This window comes from Haemaphysalis longicornis, unplaced genomic scaffold (genome assembly GCF_048455015.1).
Source record: "Haemaphysalis longicornis isolate Haplotype H1 unplaced genomic scaffold, Haemaphysalis longicornis Haplotype H1 scaffold_7, whole genome shotgun sequence".
Lineage (NCBI taxonomy): Eukaryota > Metazoa > Arthropoda > Arachnida > Ixodida > Ixodidae > Haemaphysalis > Haemaphysalis longicornis.
Genome location: NW_027526422.1, coordinates 160,887,099 through 160,910,120, shown reverse-complemented (window position 1 = coordinate 160,910,120; position 23,022 = coordinate 160,887,099). Strand labels below are relative to the sequence as shown.

The 23,022-nt window shown below is 49.3% G+C and overlaps 1 long non-coding RNA gene across 1 annotated transcript; it reads left to right on the top strand.

The window, feature by feature from the left end:
• The first annotated feature begins 4,342 nt into the window (after nt 1–4,342).
• Nucleotides 4,343–20,421, top strand: LOC144145405 (uncharacterized). The gene is made up of 4 exons (XR_013317495.1): nt 4,343–4,899; nt 10,529–10,586; nt 14,481–14,603; nt 20,303–20,421. It is a non-coding gene; the product is annotated as an uncharacterized LOC144145405 (long non-coding RNA).
• Nucleotides 20,422–23,022: the final 2,601 nt, after the last annotated feature.

The following is a 23,022-nucleotide window of genomic DNA, read 5'->3' as shown; positions in this document are numbered from 1 at the left end:
TAAAGATACTGAGCAATCGCACTTGCTAATATCCAATGCTAGTCTCGCTGGCTATTCGCAACGAGGACATGGTTTTAAGTTGCAATGTGCAACTTCCTTGCACCCTTTCCTTCGCTTTTTTGAAATGTAGTTGTCGTGTACTTGTTGTTCTGTAGTGTTGGTGTACTTGTGTTGTTGGCAACTGCGTACAATTTGCTTATAAATGGCTCTGTGTAAATCCACCCCCCCCCCCCAACACCATTTTTTTTCTTCCTTTCACATCTCCTGAATGTGTTCCTTGGGTACGTCTTTGCTTGTGTTACACCTGCACTTAGCAGCTGCTCACGGATTGCTCATAAATGGCACTATGTAAGCACCTCCCCCCCTACACACACACATGCACACACATTTTTCTTGTCGCTTCTCTTGAAAAATTTCTGAAATGTGTTTTCTGTACACAACGTTCTTTTGTGAGTGTTGGTGTGCTTACTGCACACATCGTTCAACTTCATTATAAATTTCAGTGTTTTACATGTTCAAGTGTATTTTTTCAGTCATCACTGCGTGCGTGTTAGATTGTAATTCCATGTCCTCTTCCTCTAATTCTCTCATCTGTTACCCCCTCCTTTTAGCCGCCCCCCCCCCCCCTCCCCCACACTTGCAAGCATTCTGGTGTCCGCATTCTCCTGTCTGGTGTCCACGGCACGACAAATCACACCTGCTTGAACTATTTGGTCGAATTTGGACAAATCACACTTGAACTATTTGGTCGACCATTCAGTAACCGCAGATTAGACTGGGAAATTTACACACATGGCACTTCCACCCAGCTGCAATGTGAACCGACAGCATAATATTAAGCCACATTTAAACACGACACAGAAATACACTCCCCTCGCAGTATATGAGAGAAGTATGCCAAGAGGATTACGTTCCCTGCATTACACCGGTCGGAGGTCAGTTTTTAAGGAGATTTCTCAGCACTTTTCCTTCGTCTTGAGTCGAATGCAAACAAGAAAAAAAGAAACGGGCAATTCCACCTCCCCGAAAAGGAAGCTGGCCTACCATTGTAAAAAGTGGCCACTGCAGATAGGCCTGCTGAGAATGAGGCACCCATATTGATGCGGGGAAAGAAAGGAAGCTGGTGTCCACGGAGGTTGGGGTGAGAAACATACATCTGCTTCATCGATGATGGCTCATTCCTTCCGGATGAGTGAAAAGCATCTGGATGAGATACATTTAGGCATGCGTGTGAGATTTCCACACAGTGGTGTGGAAATTACAGCATTAGGGGTGTCTGCTGAGCCGCTCTTGCTGGTGGCCTTGTCATCTTGGTGTGGTTGTCAGCATCTGAAAGTAATGACTTGAGAAAGGCGAACTGTCTTCGTGAAAGTGAGTTGACGCGGCAAAACGGGGCAAACATGACAATTGTTGTTGTTAGGCTTGAGTGTGTTCCCTTTTAGGTTACCTTATTTTAAGGTTTCACAATGTGCGATTTTGACTACCCGCAAGTTTTTGTACGTTTGAATTAAGTACGCTCTATCATTTGGTCTTTGATCTATTACTTAGTTTTATACCGTAGCCAAAAAGCACCAGTATTACTTGTCACAGTAACTGTAACAAGTTACTTTTGGAAACTGTACTAACTGTTACTGTAACAGAGTTACTTTTTTTGGTTTGTGTAAATGCAACATTTAATTTTCACTGGTAGTGTGCGCATGACTGGCTGTCTCTTGGCTTTGCACTCTTCCGTACTCAACACTAGTGTGTCAATAACGTTTACCGCTACTGTGTATTCTACACACAGCAGGCATTGAGCGGGAGCTGACCAAATAAGGCCTTGGTTTTGGGCTTGAGATTTAGCACGAGGGGCATACATGACAGATACAGATACCGGGTCTGATGATTTGGTTGCCATTGCAAAATGGTCATCAGAGCTTCAGGTATTACTGAACGCTTCCCATGCTGAGATCATGAAACTGGGCCTGTGGTTCAACACCAAGAAAATGGCAGTTGTCGGCCTCACTGTTGGGAAGAACACAGAGAGTACGCTAACACTGGGCGGAGAACATCTCACTACTCGAGCGTTGTACATGTACCTGAATGTGTGTTTGGGGGCGGACGAGAACTTGTGTTGTGAACGGGGGGAAAAGCTGCGGCAGTCTGCACTACGGGCTCAGGCATCGCTATAGATGCCGGGTGCTGTGGGGCTGCAACCGTTTGGTATGGTAAGCGAACTGTAAGCTAGTTTATGTGCCAACCCTGACGTTTGCCAACGCTGTGATCAGCCTATCATCGGAGACCAGGGAATTGATAGAGCGACAGCAAAGTGAGTTGGGTCGTATGGCAGTTGGGTGCCATGGCACCACCGCCAACGAGGCTGTGCAGGGCGATCTTGGCCTGTCCTCATTTGAAGCAAAGGAAGCCTCCAGAAAGCTTGCATTGAATGGCTCCCTGCTGTTTATCAAGTGTGAGTTCTGGGCCCGTTGTGTCTTTGGGTACCTGGAGGCAATGTGGTGCTTGCCCACCTAGTGGACGTGTAGACTCTACAGGTTAGAGCAAAACTACGACCTCTTGCAAGAGCCTGTGGAAGCGTACTCGGAACGTCGTGGGCACAGGAAGGGCGGCAGAGGATTGGTGAGGTAGAAGAGGAGGAGTGGCATCGTGTGGCCTCCAAAAAATCATCTCTAGCCTTGTATAGAGCCCAGAAAACCACGATCGGCTAGGTGCAACTGTACGACAACAGCCTTGGCAGCATGCTCCTTTTCGAGGCTCGGGCAAGGCACCTCGTATACTGATACAGCAAAAGAGGCTGGACAACTCACTATGAAATTTGCCGTGTCGTGCGTGTGTGCACGACGGTGAAGCAGTGGAGAATGTGGTCATTAAGGGTGATCGATTTGGACTGAGCACCAAAGACACGGGGAGTGAAGGCACCGCACCCACTGCATGTTGCTCTAGGGTTCGATGGACGACTCAGTGAACATGCGCACTGTGGTGTGGGCAAAGCACCATCTTGAACTGTGACCCTCGGCTAATAGTAGTTGGTGTGCTGGTGTGTGTACCTGTGCAGGACAAGCATGTGCCACGCGTCATAGGGCTGAGACAATGGGTTTCAGTCCTTCGGCCGCTGTACTTTCACGTGTCTGGAACGCTGTGTGTAGAGCACATGCATTTTTCTTTTTTTTTTTAGGGGAAGGGGGGGGGGGGGGGTAATGGTAAAGAACTTTCACTCGCCCGTTGTAGAGGGTACATCAGCATTCACGTCATCACTGTCACCCCGGAGAAGCTCTGTTTGTTTTGTTTATATTTCTCCCGGTAAAAAAAACGAAAAAAACGTGTTTTCACACAGTTTTGAACGTTTCTTCAACCGCTAACATCTCTATAGACACAACTAGCAGCGCCCCAGCCAAAGCAAACTGGTGAGCGAGAGAGCACGAGAGAGAAAGAGAGAGAGAGAGGGAGAGAGAGAGAGAGAGAGAGAGATTGATCTATTGGAATGGTTAGCTGCAACCAAAACAGGAGCTGCCTACTCCAAACATTGAAGTTATGAAAAGGTGTAGTGACTGCCTTAATTGGTCAGTTTCATCTGGGCGAAACACCAATAAAAGCTAGAAATAGTGTGAATCAGTAACAGCGACTATGGCTAGTGTGTGAGCGGATGCTGTTTTGCCGGTTGAGTACATCATGACAGACTGCTGCTAACAGTTGTACTACAGGTGCTACAAGGGGTTGCTAAGGAAGATTGGAGGGGTAACTTGGTGACCTTTACTAGACCCTTGCCTCCTTTTTGTCCCGCGGCGTGAGCGGGAGAAAAGGAGGCTAATCACACTCCTCTAATCACAGTCACACACAAAGCCGAATTGCATGCACTAGCATAGTTGAAGCGTAAAACAATGGGATTTAGTTAAGGCTGTGGGTACCGTTCCGTCCAGACAGGACGATATAGAGGTGCTAAAGTTCCGTCCATACGAAACGGAGCACCTTCCGTCCAGATGGAATTTTCTGAGAACTTAGCGGTCCGTCCAGACAGAGCCAACGTGAAATTTGTAATTTCTTCCATACGAAGGTAAAACCGGCTGATTAAGTAACATTGCTGAGGTTTTATATTTGGTGTAGGGGTTGCGCCTCCGCTTGCGGTGCTATCGTACCGGGTTTAATTCCCCGCCCCCCCCCCCCCCGCATGGTTTCTTTTCTTTTTTTCTTTTTCTTTTTTTTTTTTTTTTTTGCGTGGTTGTGCCAGCGTTTTGCAACAGCTAACCACGCGGCGAGAGTGGTCGTTCAAAATTTTGAACTGAACAGAGCCAAAGTTAAAGCCACGTTAGCACAACCACTAATTGTGGGCGATTGTATCATTGCGTGCTCGCAACCTTATAGTCCACATGTGCAGAGGGTAGTAATAAAGCTTTCATTTGAGCAAACCGACCACAAGAAAACAAAAACAAGTAAAAATGTTTTTAACGTGATCGTAAATCTGTCAAAGTAATTGTTAATTATTTTTCCGCATGAAAACACCAATTTGAAGGCCGAAATTATTATAAATTTTGAAAACCGAAAGAATATTACCAATATTACATTCTTAATTAATCTTACTTTCGGTCAACATAGAGGTGATAGAGGTGCAGCTCTTGCAGCCTGGCAACTATCTCCCCCACTTAGCGAAGTCTGAATGTGCGGTCGTGCTAGCGCGCTTTCTTCTGTTTTTTGGGTATTATACCTCGATTTCTAGTTTAATCATATTTGTATTAGTCTTATAAGGTGATGTCTGCGCATCCGACCCACGCGTGTGTGCATCCGCCTCATGAAAGACCGCGCCAAAGGTTTTGGGTGACACTGCGTCCGAACAAAGTGTATTTGTGTTCGGAAGCTAGAGACTGCAGTGAAGAAGGATTTTACGTTGGAAGCGTCGTTTCTACTAGGGTAAGTACGGGTTTTTTATGAATATGTACTTATTTGGAGCGCGATTTCTGGTGTTTATGGGTTCACTAGACCCCCGTGTCATTTGCTCTCCACGGTCTAGGTGACAGCATACTTGCTGAGCGACCTCCTCGATTTACCGGTCCACTGTTTCCGTGGCAGCTAGATTAAAATGACGCTTAAGCTAGACCTTGGCTACGATGTTCGTGCTGTAAATAGGGATAGTTATTATTTTACATCACGCGAGGTTCTTTTAACACGGTGACGCGTATGTGTTTCGCGTATGTGAAAAACTGCCTTTGGCGTGGGGTTAACGTTTGCGCGCCGCAATCGCAAACGGATAGCGCCTCGTTACGCGACGGTTAGCGTGTCCGCTAACGCTATGGGCGCGCTAAAGTGGTGCTTTCCGCTATACTAATAGAGAGTTTTAGCATAGTGGCTCCCGTACGCTACGCAAAGGTTAGCGGGTAGCGGGAGCGGACTGCGCATGCGCGCGCGGGGAGTGCGAGGAGGTTGCCCCTCAGCGGAGGGAAAGAGCGGGCATGGCGAAGGCAAGCCGCGCGGAACTAATCCACCCCACCGTGACGAATTTGCTCTCCCCAGTCGCGCCCCGCTACCCGCCGCCGTAGCGTTAGCGGACGGAGCACGCTATGCTAAAATTAGGGAGTTGTAGAATAGGGGAAGCCGGCGTTGGGGGCCCCCAAGAAGTTAGGGGAACCCAATCGCAAGGCGCTCGCGCGCGGAGAGTTTTAGAAGAGGGGCGCCCCCGACAGCCCGCAACCGGCTTGCGTTGGTCAGCTCGGCTCGGGTGATGGAAACTTTAGGCTTAGCGTCGTGGCGGAAATTTGATTGCCGCTATGTGTGCAACTGCGAATGACAATCCATAACACAACTTTTCACCACACTATCATCCCCTTTCTCGCATGTGGAAGTGTATTTCAGCTATAACTGCCGTTTCAGCGATCGGTGACCAAGACATCTGCATTGCCTGTTTCGATGATTGATAGATAGATAGATACTTGACGGTCGTTCCCTTTGAAGCGGGCGGGCGCCTCAGAATAGGGTCACCCAGACCAAACATGAAAACAAAAAAGCACTAAAGAACAAGGAACAATGGGCTAAGTAAAAAGAGAAAACAATAAGAGAAAACAATAAATCAAAAACATCACTGCAGAACAAAGAACTATGAATGAAGTGACAGGACGCAAACAGCAAAGAAAAAAAAAGGAAAAGAGGGAGCAGATACAACACTAAGTGAAGAACAAAAAGGCGAACAAAAAAAAAACGAACAAGCAAAAGTCCGATCACACGACAGAGTCCTATATTCTGGGACAGCTGCGTACCAATGTCCACCAGTGCGTTAGGCGGCGCTTCGTCGTGGTTACTACAGCGTCCGCACTTGTACACATGGCACTGTCGGTGGCGTCGTCTGTGGGCTGTGGTTGAAACCCAAGTGCCTTTGGTAGGGTGGCACCCTCTACTGGGGGTGGAGAGACACCCGGACACAGCATCACAATGTGCTCCATCGTCTCCTCGGTGGCACCGCAGGCTCTGCACAGCGCTGCCCGCACTTGGTCGTCACCGTCGAAGCGACGTCTGTAAACGAGCGTGCGCAGTGCTCCTGCTCGGGCCTCAAACAGCAGCGCGCTCCCAGGACTGTTGTCGTAGATCCGCTCCACTCCTATGGAAGATTTGTGTTCACAGTACGTGGCAAGTGTCGATTTGTCTGCACTGCTAATACGCCATTCTGCCTCCTCTTCCTCTTTGATCTGTAGGCCTGCCTGCCGTTTCCACGCTGTCTCAGACTCCGCGCGTAGAGGAGTGCGAAAGAACCCATACTTCTTTTCGAGGTTGTATAGGCGCTTGGTCCACTTGGTGCGGAGGCAACTGGCCGACAGGTGGTCGAATACACGCCTGGCCCATCTCTCACGGCTCATGAATTGCAACCTACCCCGGTATGCCAGTTTGCTTGACGCCTCGCGTGCCTCGAAGCTTGACCAGCCAAGGTCTCCCTGGATAGCTTCCTTGGCCACCGCCCCATGGCACCCCACGGCCGTGCGCCCGACCTCCCTTTGGCGACACTCCAACCACTCTCGGGTGCACGCTGAGAGGCAAACCACTGTGTTTCCAAAGGTGAGGGCCGGCACGTGGACCAGCTTCCACAGGTCGCGCACCATCACATACCTGCTGCAGCCCCACAAACAGCGGCGGCGTAGAATGGCCTGGGCTCGGAGCGCTGACTGACGGATTGCGGCCTCATGCTGCTGAAAAATGTCCAGTTCATTACACAACAACACACCGAGGTAACGGTACGACGCCCCAACGCTGAGGGTTTGGCCATCCAGTGTCAGAGTCAAATTCTCCGTTGCTCCTGCAAACTGCACGACGATGGTTTTCCTTGCACTGAAGCGCAGGCCCAGATCCTCGATTTCGGTAGCGCATATGGAGAGCAATCGCTGCAAGTCCCCTTGGCTCTCGGCCATCAGCACCAGGTCATCCGCAAACGCGAGCCCCGGCAGCCGTCGGCTGTCTACGCCCGTCACGCTGCAATTTAGCCGAAAGCCTGTTTCCGACTGCAGCAGCTTCCTTTCTAACTCGGACACGAACAGCAGGTACAGTATCGGGGATAGTGGGCAGCCTTGTCGCAGGCCTTTGTGGACGCCAATTTGTCCTGTTCGTACCCCTCCAAACTGAGCTGTCACCGTATTGTCCAAATATAGCCGGCTCACCGTGGACAGCAGGGTCTCTGGCAAGCCCAGGCCAGAGAGGCGGTCGAAGAGCTTTATGTGGGGTACATTGTCGTAGGCTTTCTCGACATCCAAGAAGCAGCAAATTAGCTTCCGTCCCTCTTTTCTTGCTATCTCGACACACTGTGTCAGCGAAAACACGTTATCCTCCAGGCGGCGACCACGGCGAAAACCATTTTGCATCTCTGTGAGACAATGTTTGGCCTCCGCCCACGCACTGATCCAATCCTTTAATATGTGCGTAAAGGCCCTGTACATGACACTTGTGACCGTGAGCGAGCGGTAATCACTGATGTGTTCCGCTTTGCCTCCACGCTTTGGAATCAGTGCCACGCGGCCGTGTTGCCATGCCCGCGGTACCTCAGCCTCGTTGATAATGCCTGTGAACAGGGCAGCAAGCTGCTCACGTGAGTCCGGGCCGAGTAGCTTCAGCAGTCGAGCTGGGATGTCATCAGGCCCCGTCGCCGTGTGTGCACGAAGGTGGGACAATGCCCGATCGACGCTGCGGCTAGTGCACTCCCACTTTGGTTCGCATGAGTCGCGAATAGCCTGTCCCTGTGACGTCCGCATATGCTTGACGGTTTCTCCTGCAGACCCGTACAGAGATGACAGGAAGTCAGTGATGTGTTTTCTCAAGTCCATGACGGGCTCTCCTGTATCGGGATCTTCAAGGGCAAAAGGTGGCTCAGCATTCCTGTCCAGCGAACGGATATAACGCCAAAACTTCTGGGATGCCGACTTTCCATCCTCCTTAATGCTCTGCATTTGACGCAGGTTGGCGTCCACCAGTTTTGCTTGTACGAGAGCCTGTACCTTGTGCTTCCGCGCAGGTAGCGCCATCTCTCAGCCGCTCCGCGCACCGCGCGCCGCGGCGATCGGTCGGATCGCCGAACGTCCGCGGCCGCTCAGCGTAGGCTTAGCATCGCGGCAGATATCTGATCGCCGCTTTTAAAATAAGCCCTGACAACAAGCCCTAGCACAATTTTTCATCACACTAACACTTACTTTCTCGCATGTGGAGTTTCTTTTTAGCGATCAGATTGATTCGGAAGAGCAGCGACAAGCGGTTGCTACCGTGGTCTGCGCCGGTTCGAGCCGCTGAGCGTGCCGAGCTGGCAGGCGCGGCCGGCGTGTGCGCGGACTGTTTCTGAAGGCAGAAAACGCTTCACGATTACCTGCTTTATCCATATCTAGCGAACGATGCGCGGAATCAACAAATTCAGCTCAGCGATCGTCGTAGTTGATCGGGTGACGAGCCGCAGGTTTCGCTTCAGCCATGGTCACGCGCAGTCTCGCTGGCTGCGAGAGCGACGCAAGAACGCAGACTCCAGCTTTGGGGCGCCCGCTATTTCAGCAAAATAGCGTGCGCGCTAAACGCAAACCCAAAACCCCAAGGACGGCTTGGGTTCTGCGCATGCGCAGTACGACGCCCCAAGACGCTTGGGGGCCCCAGAGCGTTGGGGCCCCCTATTCTAAAACTCCCTACTCTCTAATATCTCGCGTGTGCGGCACAACGCTGGGACTAGTCCACCCCTTGGGATATCTGCGGTATACCAAGAAATAGCTTGGACAGAAGTTCTTTGGAAATGCATGCGAAAAAGCGAGCACTTGATTACGTCGGGAGTAGCTCGCGAGAAGGCGGGCTCGTTATCAGAGGCGTCTGAATCGTTGTAAACTAGCGCAGAAAGTTAGGCGAGTTTGCAAGGTCCCATCGGCCGAAAACCGCAGGCCACCCAGACTAACAAGAAATTGTTAGTAGGCACTCACTCAACTTAAGATTTATATCGCAGAATCGAAGTGGCAAAGACAAGCCAGTCAATGCAATGGACGAGCCCCAACTAGCACACGCCAGCCCCCAATGAAAGCTTGTGACCCGGATGGGCTGCTAGCATGCATGTCGTGCAAATTAGCTTACGAGTGAGCTTTGGATGTATCATGCATGCCCTAATCCCAGTACTTGTGCAGAGTAGCACTGATTACGTGGGGTGAATCATATCTGTGCAGTGTCGCACAGCCACCCGCCTGGAGTAGAGACTGACACAGGTGCAGCCCCTTTTAACTTACTTATCTGTCAAATTATTCACTTGTTCCAGGCGAATCAAGTGAATCTGGCCCACCTGATAAAGGCTCATAGCTACGAAGAGCTCACGTTTTCGCTGTAGGAAAGAAAATGCTGGCTGATACACAAGCACTTCTTGCTGTGGCATGCTTAAATCTTTCGACAATGCGCAAGTCCAGCGCAGCCGCTTCTGTCGGAAGCACAGTGTGGTTCTAGGTGTGGTGCTCACAAAGTGCTACTGAGCAGGCATCTTTCAATCCAGCATTGCTTCTAGCTGAAGCCAACGGCTTGACAGATATGCAGATATGGGAGCATAAAGGGGCTGCTTATGTGTCAAGCACCAGTCTCTGCACCTTGTAAACTGCCGTCGATGCCGCATCGATGTTGCTCACCACGCGTTTTCGTGGAATGCAAAATTGTCTCCCCTTGTGAATATTTCAAAACACACTAAGTTGGTTGTTGGTAGTTATTGTCAGCATATTAATACTGTTGTTTGTCTGCTACTTACCACTTGTGCTAGCTCGATCGTCAATGTACAGAAGCAAATTTTTTGACAGTGATAACAAGACCTCATGGTATCAATAAATTCGTAACTCTGTGGACTACATCTTATTGCCCATGTGTTTACCTCCTGTGCACTAGCCTTAAATTTGACTTGAAAGCTAAACCACAGCACTTGGATTTGACCACAGAATTTTGCAACACACGAGCACCGACATGACTGCAACGGCGCATCACCTGAGGCGGTGCATGCCTGTTGTAAAGCTGACGCAGTTCACGTTTGTGTGCTTTCGAACTTGTGTGCATGTCTTTTTACTCATTTCAGTGATCAAGCTGGGAATAATCTGAACTGCTGCAATGTACCATGCCTGGCTTGTAACCAGGTGCGTACAATGGGGTATTGTGGCATAGATGTTAAAAGTAGGGCTGCATGTTGTCATGTTCTGATGACAGATAGGGCAAGACTTCTTTAGGCATTTGTGGTTTTCAAACATGGACGCTCAAGGGACACAAAAAATTTGTGCAGTGAATCTTTTGTCGTGGTGCACTTCACACGTTTCTTGCACGAGCACATAGCGCTTGTGCTGATTGTTGGTGCAGCCAACAACGGCGTAATCACGCCCGGATGAGTAGCTTCTGTACATCGCCAAGTATAAAGGCAATGACTGCAACCTGCCCACAATTAAGAAAATAAATGTCAATTGGGGACAAAAAGTTGGGAGTCCTGCTGGCACGGTGAAACCTAGCCTCACAGACAACCCCCGTCAGGACAAAGTGCGTGTGGTGTTGCCCGCTGCCTCAGCGGGTTGGGAAAGAAATTTATGGGCAAACCTGACAGCTCTCAGACGCTTTGAACGTTCTTAAAGCGCTGTTGAACTTGTCGCTGCTGACATACCGAATAAATGACACTGACCGATTTTCGATGCCGCCATGATGTCTGATATCCATGCACGGCACGGAGCAACAGTGTGGGAGTGCGTCGTCGTCAGCTTTCCCCGCAGTCGCCAAGAAATGCCCACCAGGTGGTGCCTTGATCGTTAGAAGATAGCCGACCTGGCGAAATTCTGGTCTATAGCAGTAGCGAAAGGTTCTATACACAAGAATTTTTAGCACTCCCAGGGCACCGCCATGATTCCGCGATCGGTGTGCCACCATGCGGGCACTTCCTCAAGGACTGCGGGAAGAGCAGCCGCCACCCTATCAGCATGCGGCTGTTCACGTTGAACTGCGTATCAGGCCGTGTGTTTGGGCACCTAATTGGGCTTGAAAAGTGGCAAATGCCTTTTTCTTTCACGTGTCTGCATGCTGCACCTTAACCGTTCACCAGAGAATGCATCCCAGGTGAATGAGAGCTAACTGTATGCGAAGTTTGCCGATGCTGTACACAGATCACGAATACAGCATGCTGTGTGTTGTTATTGCCGAAATCACAACCTTTGAGGTTGTACTTTGTCATGCGAGGCTTTTTGCGGTTTAGTTCTGTACCCTGGTTTTTACAGTCACTCACTTTTTCTTAAATCCTGCCTGCAGGTCGCCGTGCTTTGTGTGAAGTTAGCGATGTACGGAAGCTACCCGTTCAAGCGCAGGATCCTGATGCGAGAAATATTGTGATAAAATAGGCATATGCATGTGGTAAGTCTAATAACCTTATAGACTTTCCGGGGGCCCAGTGCCCCGCCGCGAATGGGTCGTCAAGCTCAACCGAAAACATGTAATCTAGCAGCTTTGCAAGAACAAGTGTGGTCCTACGCCACTTTTAGAAGCTTGCAAGTACTGACCCCATGACGTCTATCTCAAACTTTGGTTCCCCTCAAGTTAGCTCTGTTCATTTCAAGGAAGCAAGGCCAGCAAACATCAACCTGTTGCAGGATGACTGCGCACATCTAATTCCTGTGGTACGGGGAAGTCTGCTACAGCAATCGACCTGATAAAGCCAGCACGGCAAAATAATCTCACAGGCCGTGATTTCTGCGAGTAGAACGCACGGCACGCTTTTAGAGAACCCAAGTTTACAATGGACATCAGGGGAATGAATAAGTGGGCTTCTGAAAGTGGCGTACGACCACACTTGTTCTTGCAAAGCCTCTTGATTCGAGGTATTTCCGGTTTAGTATGACGACCAACTCGCAGCAGTGCTGTGGGCCCCCAGAAAGTCTATTTTTTTGCGTACACCTATTTCATAAGGAGGTTTCTCGCATCAGGATCTTGCGTTTGCGTTGGTTCTTAGCGCAGTGACCGTAGCTTGAACAGGTAGCTTCCATACATTGCTAATTTCCTACAGGGCATGGCTGCCTGTAGGAGTGATTTAAGAAAAAAGCAAGTGACTGTACAAACCATGGGTACAGCAGTGGGCTGCAAAAAGCCTCGCACGACAAAATTGAGCCTTACAGGCTGTGATTTCGGCGGGAACAACGCGCTACCTGCTGCATTCGTGTTCCGTGTACAACGTGGGCAAACCTGGAATACAATTAGTTTTTACTTGGCTTGAATGCACTCTCCGGTAAGTGGGCTGCAGTGGGCAGACACATCAAATAAAAAGGCGCTTACTAATTTTCACGCTGAATTAGGTGCCCAAATAAGCCTCGCGATGCGCAGTCCAATGCGAATGGCGGCATGCGCCTCGAGTGGGGGCTACTTTTCCCGAAGTGTCCGAGAAAGCGCCCACATGGCGGCGCACCGGTCGCGGAAAAATGGCTGTGCTCTGGGAGTGGCAGAAAATCCTGATGTATACTCGGGTACAAATTAAGAGCGGCAGTAGTTCATGTAGTGTACCACTCAGCCGAAGTGGCGGACCCATGTGTCAACACGCACAGTTGCCGAAACGAGATTGCGCTTAAGGGGGCACATGGGTCTTTGGGACCAAAAAATTGCCCAAAAAAGCATTCTTCTAGGGATCACTTTTTTCGTAGTTCACAATTTTTTCTCTGAAAAGCTGGTACTTGAGCAGTACCAGGTACTTGTAAAAGCCATACAGGCCAGATTTCGTTAAAAAAAAAAAATTTTCCATGATTTTCTTTTTTGCCATGAGCGGTATTGCAGCAATAAGAAATTCTCGAGAGGTACAGTACGCGTCAGGCTTGTCTAGGGCAAGCGAGCGCGCGGCTTCGGAGCGTGCTGGCGACATCTGCTGATAGCGGCTGGGTTGGAGATAGCTTGCCTTTGCGCGTGCGCGGATCTCGGACAGGCTCAGGCTAGTTGTCGTCTCGCATGCGCCACTCTAGTTTCCAGACGCCATCACCCGAGCTTGTCGAGCGCTTTTCTTCCACATGGCCAGCAGTGAGCATTGAACAGACACGTTGTTCGGCGCAGTGCACTATCCCTGCAGGTGGTTTTACGTAACGCCTGCACTGATAAGGCATCGCGTCAAATTACGCGCTTATTCGTGTATCACCGCCTACGGCTGGCGCTTCAGAACAAAAGTGCCCCTTTCAGTGGGAGGCGTCTAAGTTTGAGTTGCCCATGCTAAAAGGTGAGCGGCCCGAGCCTTTCCGAAATCCACGCACGCGCAATGGAAAGTTATCGCCAACCCAGCCGCTATCAGCAGATGTCGCCAGCGTGCTCCGAAGCCGCGCGCTCGCTTGCCCTAGACAAGCCTGATGCGCACTGTACATCCCAGCATGTAAAGCAGCTAGAAAGATCATTCTTTTTTCAGCGTAAAGCTGAATGTTTAACATGGGAAGCAGATTTTGCATTTTGTATTTCTGCAGTTGTTTAATTAGCGTTATTTTTAATTGGCCAGCAGGAGAAGTATACTTCAAACCTAGAAGTTAGAATTGACGTAAACTTGTAAGTGATTGCAAAACAAAAAAAAACTGCTTCCCACATTTCATGATCCACAACTTCTGATATCTATTCATGCCTTGCTGGTAATTTTTCACTTACTAGTTTTTGTTTTTCATTGTTCTCAAGAACAATCAAGGAATAGTTTTAATTATCTCTGAAACTAAATGCCTTACATCGTCTACTTGGATATGTGAAATCAGGTAAAAAAAACTGAACAAGCCCATTAAGTTTTATGAAGATTGGCTGGAAAGCAAAAAAAAAAAGTTTCAAAGACCAGTGTGCTTCCTTAATGCATATCGTCTGGTTTTTGTTACTTAGTTTTTTCTTCGTCGCTGCTGTAGTTTACAAGCCGATTAAGTCTGAAAAGGTAATGAATATGACTGACGTTCACAATGCTCGCAGTATTGCACACTTTTTGCCGTGTGGAGGAACAGCCCGCTGTAGTGATAGGTGCAGGGGCAACCAAATGTTCATGTAAAATTTCATATTTTCAGGTCATTGCTGGAAGCTGTGCGTGGCTAGAGTGGGAGACCTGGGGAAACCTGCTGCGGTCACCAACCAACTCGCAGTGCCGACCTACTGGACTCCTCAGCAAGACCGGAACATCAGCACCACAGGTACGCCCTCAAACAAGTGCTGATTTCCGGGGCACATGGAGCCTGAACCAAAGTATTTTCTCTGAAAGGTGCAGCAAGGTTTTGCTCTAACTTTAAGTGGTGTGTACCACTAAAAGCTCAAGGGTGCGAATGCTTCTTTTTTTGAAACAGAGCTAGAGGAGTTAATGGGGCGCTGATTAATAAATGCAACATAAAACAGCACACTTCACTTAAAACTACACTAAAAGCTGAACTGAATAACTTTTTCTTTGAACCAATAAATCGTGCGTTTCATGGCTATCTGGTCGTGTTGGTTGAACATGATGCGGGGAAAGACAGTGCAGCTGGCATGCAGACAAAGAGAGGAAGACTGGATCACCCACCGTGGTGGCTCGGTAGCTCAGGCATTGTGCTGCTGAGCCAAGGACGCGGGCTCGATTCCCGGCCATGGCGGCCGCTTTTCTGATGGAGGCGAAAAGTGAAAATGCCCCTGTGTGCGAGATTTTGCCATGCATTAGAGATCTCCAGGTGGTCAAAGATGATCCGGAGCCCTCCACTACGGAGCGCCTCATTGCCTGTGTAGCACCGGCGCGCTACACGTCATAATCAATCAAAAAGACTGGACACACAAGAGCGCTGGAAAGAACAGTTTTTTAAAAAGAAATACGCCCACATGTATGTATGCGGAATGGCCACACCATCAGTTCAGTGGTGCACACGCACGAATCTCAACTCTTTCTTTGACAATGCTATGGATGGTGAACTCACACATGCCTGTTCCAGCTTGTTAATCAGTTCTGCCTCAATTGTCTCCCATTTGGTGCGACCAGAGCATCTTTTAACTGTTTTATCAACGAGGGGCACACAGCTGCACGTGGAGCAGTGCTGTGCTAGAAACAGGTTTCTTCTGAGTGCAACACTAACCCTGTCTGCATGCTTCCTTAAAGGAGCCATGAAGAGAAAACAAAAGTTTGTTTTATTCGAAAGATTAGGTGTTTCATAGTACCCCAAGCGCTTTCCCGGAAGCAAATGATGCTTTATTCACTGAGAAATAAGGCAATTTAAGCCAAAATTTTAAATCTCCCGCTAAAATACAACATTCCGTGACGTGTACAATGGCGTCATAGAGCCGGTCCATGAAACAGATACTTAGTATGTCGACTCCATATAGCACCCACACGCGGGAGTCGATCGAGACGGCGGCCATTTTAAAAATACTAGTAAAACCTAGTGCACCCGCAGCCCTAGTCATGGAATCGCCTGATCCGGAGAACAAAACTCTCGCCGAGGAGCTCGGGCTTGCATTTAACAACCTCACACCACAAAAACGCTCAATGCTTCTAAGTGCACGAGCGGCAAGAGTTGTGGGATACGCGGTGGACGGGAAAGCGACCATTCCGCGATAGCCACAACAGACGAACGCCCAGCCGTCGGCACCGCTGCCTCGTCAGCCCCGTCGCGACGGACGAATATAGACTGGTACGTATGTGCCGTATTTTGATTACGGTTAATAATAGTTCAATTTCAGTAGCAGTATCACTTATGCCAGTTGGCCGGTGTCGTGTATGGAAAGCCGTTCGCGCGAGCTCTCTGCTTCGACCAGAAAGATACGAGCGTCAATGCGCGGTGTTTACGGCATTTTTTCCCCCAAGGTCAGAGCGATTTGACGAAGTCGGCAACGAGCGCCAGCATGTTCCAGGAGTGAGCTAACGTAAGGGTCCCTGCCGTAACTGAACAAACTGAAGTTTTCAGTGGTTGTAAACTGGAAACGAGCTCGTAACGACAGCAGTAAACCAACACCATTCGAAACTTACGCGACGACTGGCACTATCTCGTCGCTTCTTGCTGTTCCTTACTCCCCTCGTTTCTATTTTTACCTTTGCTGGTTGGCGATATGACGGCCAACCTCCTGTGAAGGGATTACGATACGAAGCAAGGTCGCGGCTGTGCGTGCTGGAACGGTTCGTTGGCCCCGAAGAGCCTCGAACCCGAAAATTCGTCTGCGCGACGGCGAGATGTCGAGCTCGGCCGGCGCGCTAGTTTCGTACGCATTGGCGCACACGCTTGCGAGTTCGTTCGGACCTTCAACCGTTTACTCCACCGTTCTTTGTCATAAAAAGAATGTGCAGTATGTTTCACGGGCATTTAGCTCGCTATGCAAGCTGTAAGCCCTGCCTAACATGCGTTTGCTTTTGCCGGCCTCCGCCAATCGCAGAGCTTAGCCCATGTGACGGCATAGGTTCTGTTGCGGGAAATGAGCTGGTGGGTCGCATGACCATTCCCGTTTTTCCTAATTATGTAGCTTATTTGAGCGAAGTTTGCGTTATAAGTGGTGTCGTTATGGTTCTAACGAGGCAATCTTTCGAATGAACCAAACTTGTGTTTTCTCTTCATGGCTCCTTTAACCTACCGTTTAAGCGTCTTCCTGCTTGCCCCATGTTGTTACCGGGAAGGGCAATTTTGTGCACTACCCCTTCGATGCATTCAACATAGGCCCTCCTGTGCTTCGTCCTGCAGTTTTTTTCCCCCAGTTACCTCAGGGTCGCTCAGTCTGCACAGCCTCAAAGCTTGTTTGAGGCAAAAAAGACAACCTTCACGTTTGAGCGCTGGGCCACCTTTTTCGAGTGCAATAATTTGTGCACGTAGATGAGAACCGTAACCTTCTGTCTGCTCTTCATAGGCTCTGCGCATGGTAGAGCCTTCGCACGTAGTCTTCCACGTATCCGCTCGGCAACGGAGGCGAGCATAGATGTAGGGTAGCCAGCGGTCTCCAGGCTTTCCACCTGGCCATTGAAGCCAGCAACAGTGAGGTGCAGACAGGATTTTTCAAGCAAAGCCATGCGGGTTCTTCTATTCATAGATGATTTCAAGGGTGTTCTTGAAGCACAGAGTGACAGTGCCATATTGCAATTTTTGAATGGGAGGAGTTGTAAGGTAGAACTTGGATTTTTTTGAGCGGGGTTCATAGCACCGGTAGACATCGTCAGGATGGACCATAAACCGAATATCTAAAAACTTTAATTACTCTGTCATTAAAAGTTTGTACGTTAGGTCCAGAAGATGCAGTCTAAACAAGGTCAGCATATTCGCACACTAGCGTTCTAAGGCACCAGGTTCACACTTAATGGAAGCACCCGCATGGCTTTGCTTGAAAAATCCTGTCTGCACCTCACTGTTGCTGGCTTCAATGGCCAGGTGGAAAGCCTGGAGACCGCTGGCTACCCTACATCTATGCTCGCCTCCGTTGCCGAGCGGATACGTGGAAGACTACGTGCGAAGGCTCTACCATGCGCAGAGCCTATGAAGAGCAGACAGAAGGTTACGGTTCTCATCTACGTGCACAAATTATTGCACTCGAAAAAGGTGGCCCAGCGCTCAGACGTGAAGGTTGTCTTTTTTTGCCTCAAACAAGCTTTGAGGCTGTGCAGACTGAGCGACCCTGAGGTAACTGGGGGAAAAAAACTGCAGGACGAAGCACAGGAGGGCCTATGTTGAATGCATCGAAGGGGTAGTGCACAAAATTGCCCTTCCCGGTAACAACATGGGGCAAGCAGGAAGACGCTTAAACGGTAGGTTAAGGAAGCATGCAGACAGGGTTAGTGTTGCACTCAGAAGAAACCTGTTTCTAGCACAGCACTGCTCCACGTGCAGCTGTGTGCCCCTCGTTGATAAAACAGTTAAAAGATGCTCTGGTCGCACCAAATGGGAGACAATTGAGGCAGAACTGATTAACAAGCTGGAACAGGCATGTGTGAGTTCACCATCCATAGCATTGTCAAAGAAAGAGTTGAGATTCGTGCGTGTGCACCACTGAACTGATGGTGTGGCCATTCCGCATACATACATGTGGGCGTATTTCTTTTTAAAAAACTGTTCTTTCCAGCGCTCTTGTGTGTCCAGTCTTTTTGATTGATTATGACGTGTAGCGCGCCGGTGCTACACAGGCAATGAGGCGCTCCGTAGTGGAGGGCTCCGGATCATCTTTGACCACCTGGAGATCTCTAATGCATGCCAAAATCTTGCACACAGGGGCATTTTCACTTTTCGCCTCCATCAGAAAAGCGGTTGCCATGGCCGGGAATCGAGCCCGCGTCCTTGGCTCAGCAGCACAATGCCTGAGCTACTGAGCCACCAAGGTGGGTGATCCAGTCTTCCTCTCTTTATCTGCGTGCCAGCTGCACTGTCTTTCCCCGCATCATGTTCAACCAACACGACCAGATAGCCATGAAACGCACGATTTACTGGTTCAAAGAAAAAGTTTTTCAGTTCAGCTTTTAGTGTAGTTTTAAGTGAAGCGTGCTGTTTTATGTTCCGTCTATCGGTCAGTTCTTCTCCACCTGCCAATAACTCTTATAGCCCTGTTTCAAAAAAAAAAAAAAGAAAGACATTCCCACTTTTGCTTTTCTGGTGCAATAGCAAAACAGTAGGGGTTATTGACAAAGCCAACAGTAGAGGTGAGCCTAATGCATTCCTACTTTCTTTTCTGGTGCCTTGGCATTATGGTAGGTATCACTGACAAAGTCGACAGTAGAGGTGCGCCTAATGCTATGGCTAAACTTCTGATGCGGAAAAAATCAAAAGCCCCTTTTAAGAGAACAACGGTTAAAACACAAAGTTTTCTCCCGTGCTACCTGAGTCAAAGCAAAGTGATAATCGCAATCCGTGTGTACTGCCAAACTATAACCTGCCTATTACGAGAGGCCCGTTCGGTGTGCAGAGACAAGCCATTTTTATGTTGTGTGGTGTATGGTGGATGTAACCTTTGTGAAACCCATTGCATAAAGTTGACTTTCCTGCAGTGTGATTTACTCGGACATCAATGCCACCAGGGAGGCATAAAAAAAAGTTGAGAACCGCATTCTGTATATTTGGCTTTGCTGCAGTATGTCGAAAGTTGGCTTACCAGTAGTGGGTTTTATACCTGTGACACACGGTAACGCTAGATCTTCTTTAAACTAAACCCCTTTCGCCACGTCAAAAGACACTTTGTGGAAAGGAGTGGCGCTCCTGACACACAGCAACCCCCCGATCTCCTTTATGTAGTTGCTGTAACTGACACCATTAAAGTGGCGCTAGCAGTTCTGTGGAAAAAGCATGCACAATAACAAAAATAAAGTGTGGCTAATAGACCTTTTTTATTATTTTAGAGAGGAACTGTGCATTTTATTGTTTAGAAAAAATAAATGGGTAATTTCACATATTTGTATTAAACAGCAACAATAGAGTGCTTTTTTTAGCCTATGTTCCGTGCCTAATCTGGCAACGGTGGGCAGATGTTTACAAAAATACGTTACGATTGGGCTTGTTTGGTGCAATTTATTTCATTGCAGGTTTAACAATTTATGAAAGTATTATGAAATTGCATTTGGTCTCACTAAGTTCTGAGAAGCTTATGATTTGCAAAGCGCCTGCTTACGAGGCTGCGCTGCTAGCTGCTCCTTTTCGTCCGGGAAAGGAGATAGCTAGGCGAACACCCCTTACAGGAAATGCCCGTTTCGGTGAAGGAGATTCTCCTTTGTCGTGTGTCACCGAGGCGAACGCCGTTTCGGTAGCAGTCTTTTTCTGCAAAGGCCTTTTAGGTGCCCATGTGTCAGGGGTATTACTCGCACGTCAATGCAATCAATGAGGCATTGAAAGCTTGCTTTAGAAATAGGCATATCACATGTGATTGATCGTGTGCAGAAAATTTGTGCCTACCTCATATTGTTTTTTTTATGCAGCCCTGTTCCACATCTATATTGGAGAAAGTTTTCCTGGTGACAAAAAGGTTGAAGACTACGTCAGAAGCTGGGCGATATGCCACTCAAGTAATCTCTATAGGTAATAAACACGATTTGCTTCTCAAAACTTGTCGCCTTTGATGTGATTGCGTTTGGAAAACATGTCGAACCAATAATTTTGTGGCACACCAGCAAGCATTTCTCCCAGCAGACCATGAAGGTCTTAAATTAGTGGTTCATGTAGACCATGCATGAGCTGAAAGAATTTTTGTGTGAGTACTACTGAAAAAATAACAATTTCAAAAGTAAAAGAAATGTCACCCAAATGTGCTTGCTGTGTGCTTGCTACATCTGTCATATGCTGTTCTGTGGCATTGAGATTGTCGTTCTGACGTCCAAATCTCTTGCACCACTGTGTCCAGTATATGCTACCATCCAGTACGGCCAACATCCAGTGCGGCCAACGTCCAGTACGGCTAGCCTCCAGTACGGCTAGCCTCCAGTATGGCTAGTGTCAGGTGTTGCTAGTATGCAGCATGGCTACCATGCAGTGTTGCTAGTATCCCGTATTGCTAGTATCCAGCACGTGCTAGTGTGTAACACTGGTCCCATAACACAATATGCACTGGGCTAGTGCCACTGGCTTTTGCAACAGGGCTGAGGGTGAGGAGAGGGGCACGACGCGTCGTCGTCCAGGGGAGGGGTACTAGTGAGACACTCCCTTGCTGCATCGTGTGCAGCCTGGTTGCCCCCCATCCGAGTCCGTGTGACCCGGCACCCATGCCAATCGGGCAGTGGTCCCATTGCGAGCCAAAATGGCGATCACGTGTTGGATTTCGTGAACAGTTGGGTGATCACTGAAGGGCTTGCGGAGTTCTTGAAGTGGCTGATGGGAGTCCGTGAGGATCCGAAAATGTGGAGGGGGCGGCGTTGCAATATTGTAGGTCAGGTGATCCAATGCGCAGATGATGCTCTGAAGTTCTGCTTCCAAGGGAGACGAGTGGTATCCTGGCCGAATGACAGAGGCATCCAAGTCCGGCCGAGCTGGGCAGCGCCAGGCCAGACCCATATGGGAAGGCGAAAGGCTGGCGTCCGTGTAAATGTCCACTTCATCTGGCAATTTTGCCGCAAGGACACGCTGAAGGGCTTCCTCACGAGCAACTGGTCGGGTACGGGGGGTACCAGTTCGCTGATGGGCCACTGTGACAGGCGGGAGTGACCAAGGGGGGTGGCGGTGGTGAGGCCGAGGCAAGCGTCGGAAGAATTCGCAGGTCCCAGGCGGAGAGTGCAGCCCCCTGTGCCGTTAATGTCCGCCTAAGGTCATGTTGTCCGAGAGTTTTCGCGAGAAGCTCTTCCATGGGAGGCATAGGAGCAGCCCGTTCGAGAGCATCGATGCGGGTATGCCTGGGAAGTCCAGTGATGGTGCGGGGCATGGCCCGATAAAGGACCGCTAAATGTTACTTATGAGTTGGGGATAGGCTGTAGGCCGGAGCGCCATAAGTGAGACGACCGACCGCTACCGCCCGACAGAGCGTGAGGCACGCCAATTGGTGAGCACCGCCAAATTTGTTTGAGAGACGAGAGATTAAGTGGAGCATTGGCTTCCAATTTTTCCGCAGTTGACTAATCCACGGTCGAGCGCTGTTGTGGCTGGCGAAGGGGACGCCAAGTAAGCGAATATGACCACAGTGGGAGGAAATGGGTGTGTCGCCGATGTAAATTGTATTATACATACTAGTGGGGTGGCTGGCGCAGACCGTGGACCAGGAGAAATTCGGTCTTCTCGGGTGCTAACTCAAGGCCGAGACTTGGAAGAGTAGTGGAAAGGCTGTTCACCGCCGCCTGCAATTCTGTTGCCATGTTCTCCGTGCAGTCGTAGTCGGCGGCCTCAATCCATACTGTGAGGTCGTCGGCATAGATGGCAAAACGAGCTGCAGTGTCCCGTTCTAGGTTGCGGGCGACGCGTGCCATGGCCAAATTGAAAAGTACGGGTCCAAGGACAGAGCCCTGTGGAATGCCCCTATCTAGATAAAAGGTCCTGGGGCTCCATCCTGGATGCGTGCTGTGGAGCCGAATCGGTCGATTTTCTAAAAAATTCCTGATCCAGTTTTGGGTCCTTTGGCTTGGAAAGGCTATAGCGAGCTCTTCAATTATCGCTGCCTGACTAACATTGTCAAAGGCTTTTCGCACGTCGAAAGTGAGGACATAATCTGGATTACCAGCTCGTGACGTACGGTTCAGAACGCGTCGCAGTAGCAAAAGGCAATCGTGAGTACCAAGGTGAGGACGGAAGCCAGTCTGGGACGGATGGAACCACGGGCGTACATATTCCAAATAATACTGAAGGCGGTTGTTGATCAGGCGTTCAATAAGTTTACAGATGGTGGGTGTAAGAGAAATAGGCCGGAGATTAGTCAGCACAGAAGGGTCTTTGTTTGGCTTCGGTATCGGGTGAACCAGTGTCAGTTTGAGTTCGTCCGGAACGTCACCAGAGGCGCAGTAAGTGTTAATCATGTTTAGCAGTACTGAGTGTGCAGACTCGTCCAAGTTACGCAGCTGCTGCCATGTCACGCCATCATGATCAGGTGCAGAATGTGGTTTGCCCTGGTGAAGAGCCGCTTGTAACTCCCCCATGGTGAATGGGGCATCGAGATTTCTATCCACGTCTGAAGCCATTATGGTCGGCAGCGGAGGTTGGGGACTGAGTGAGGCACGTGGGA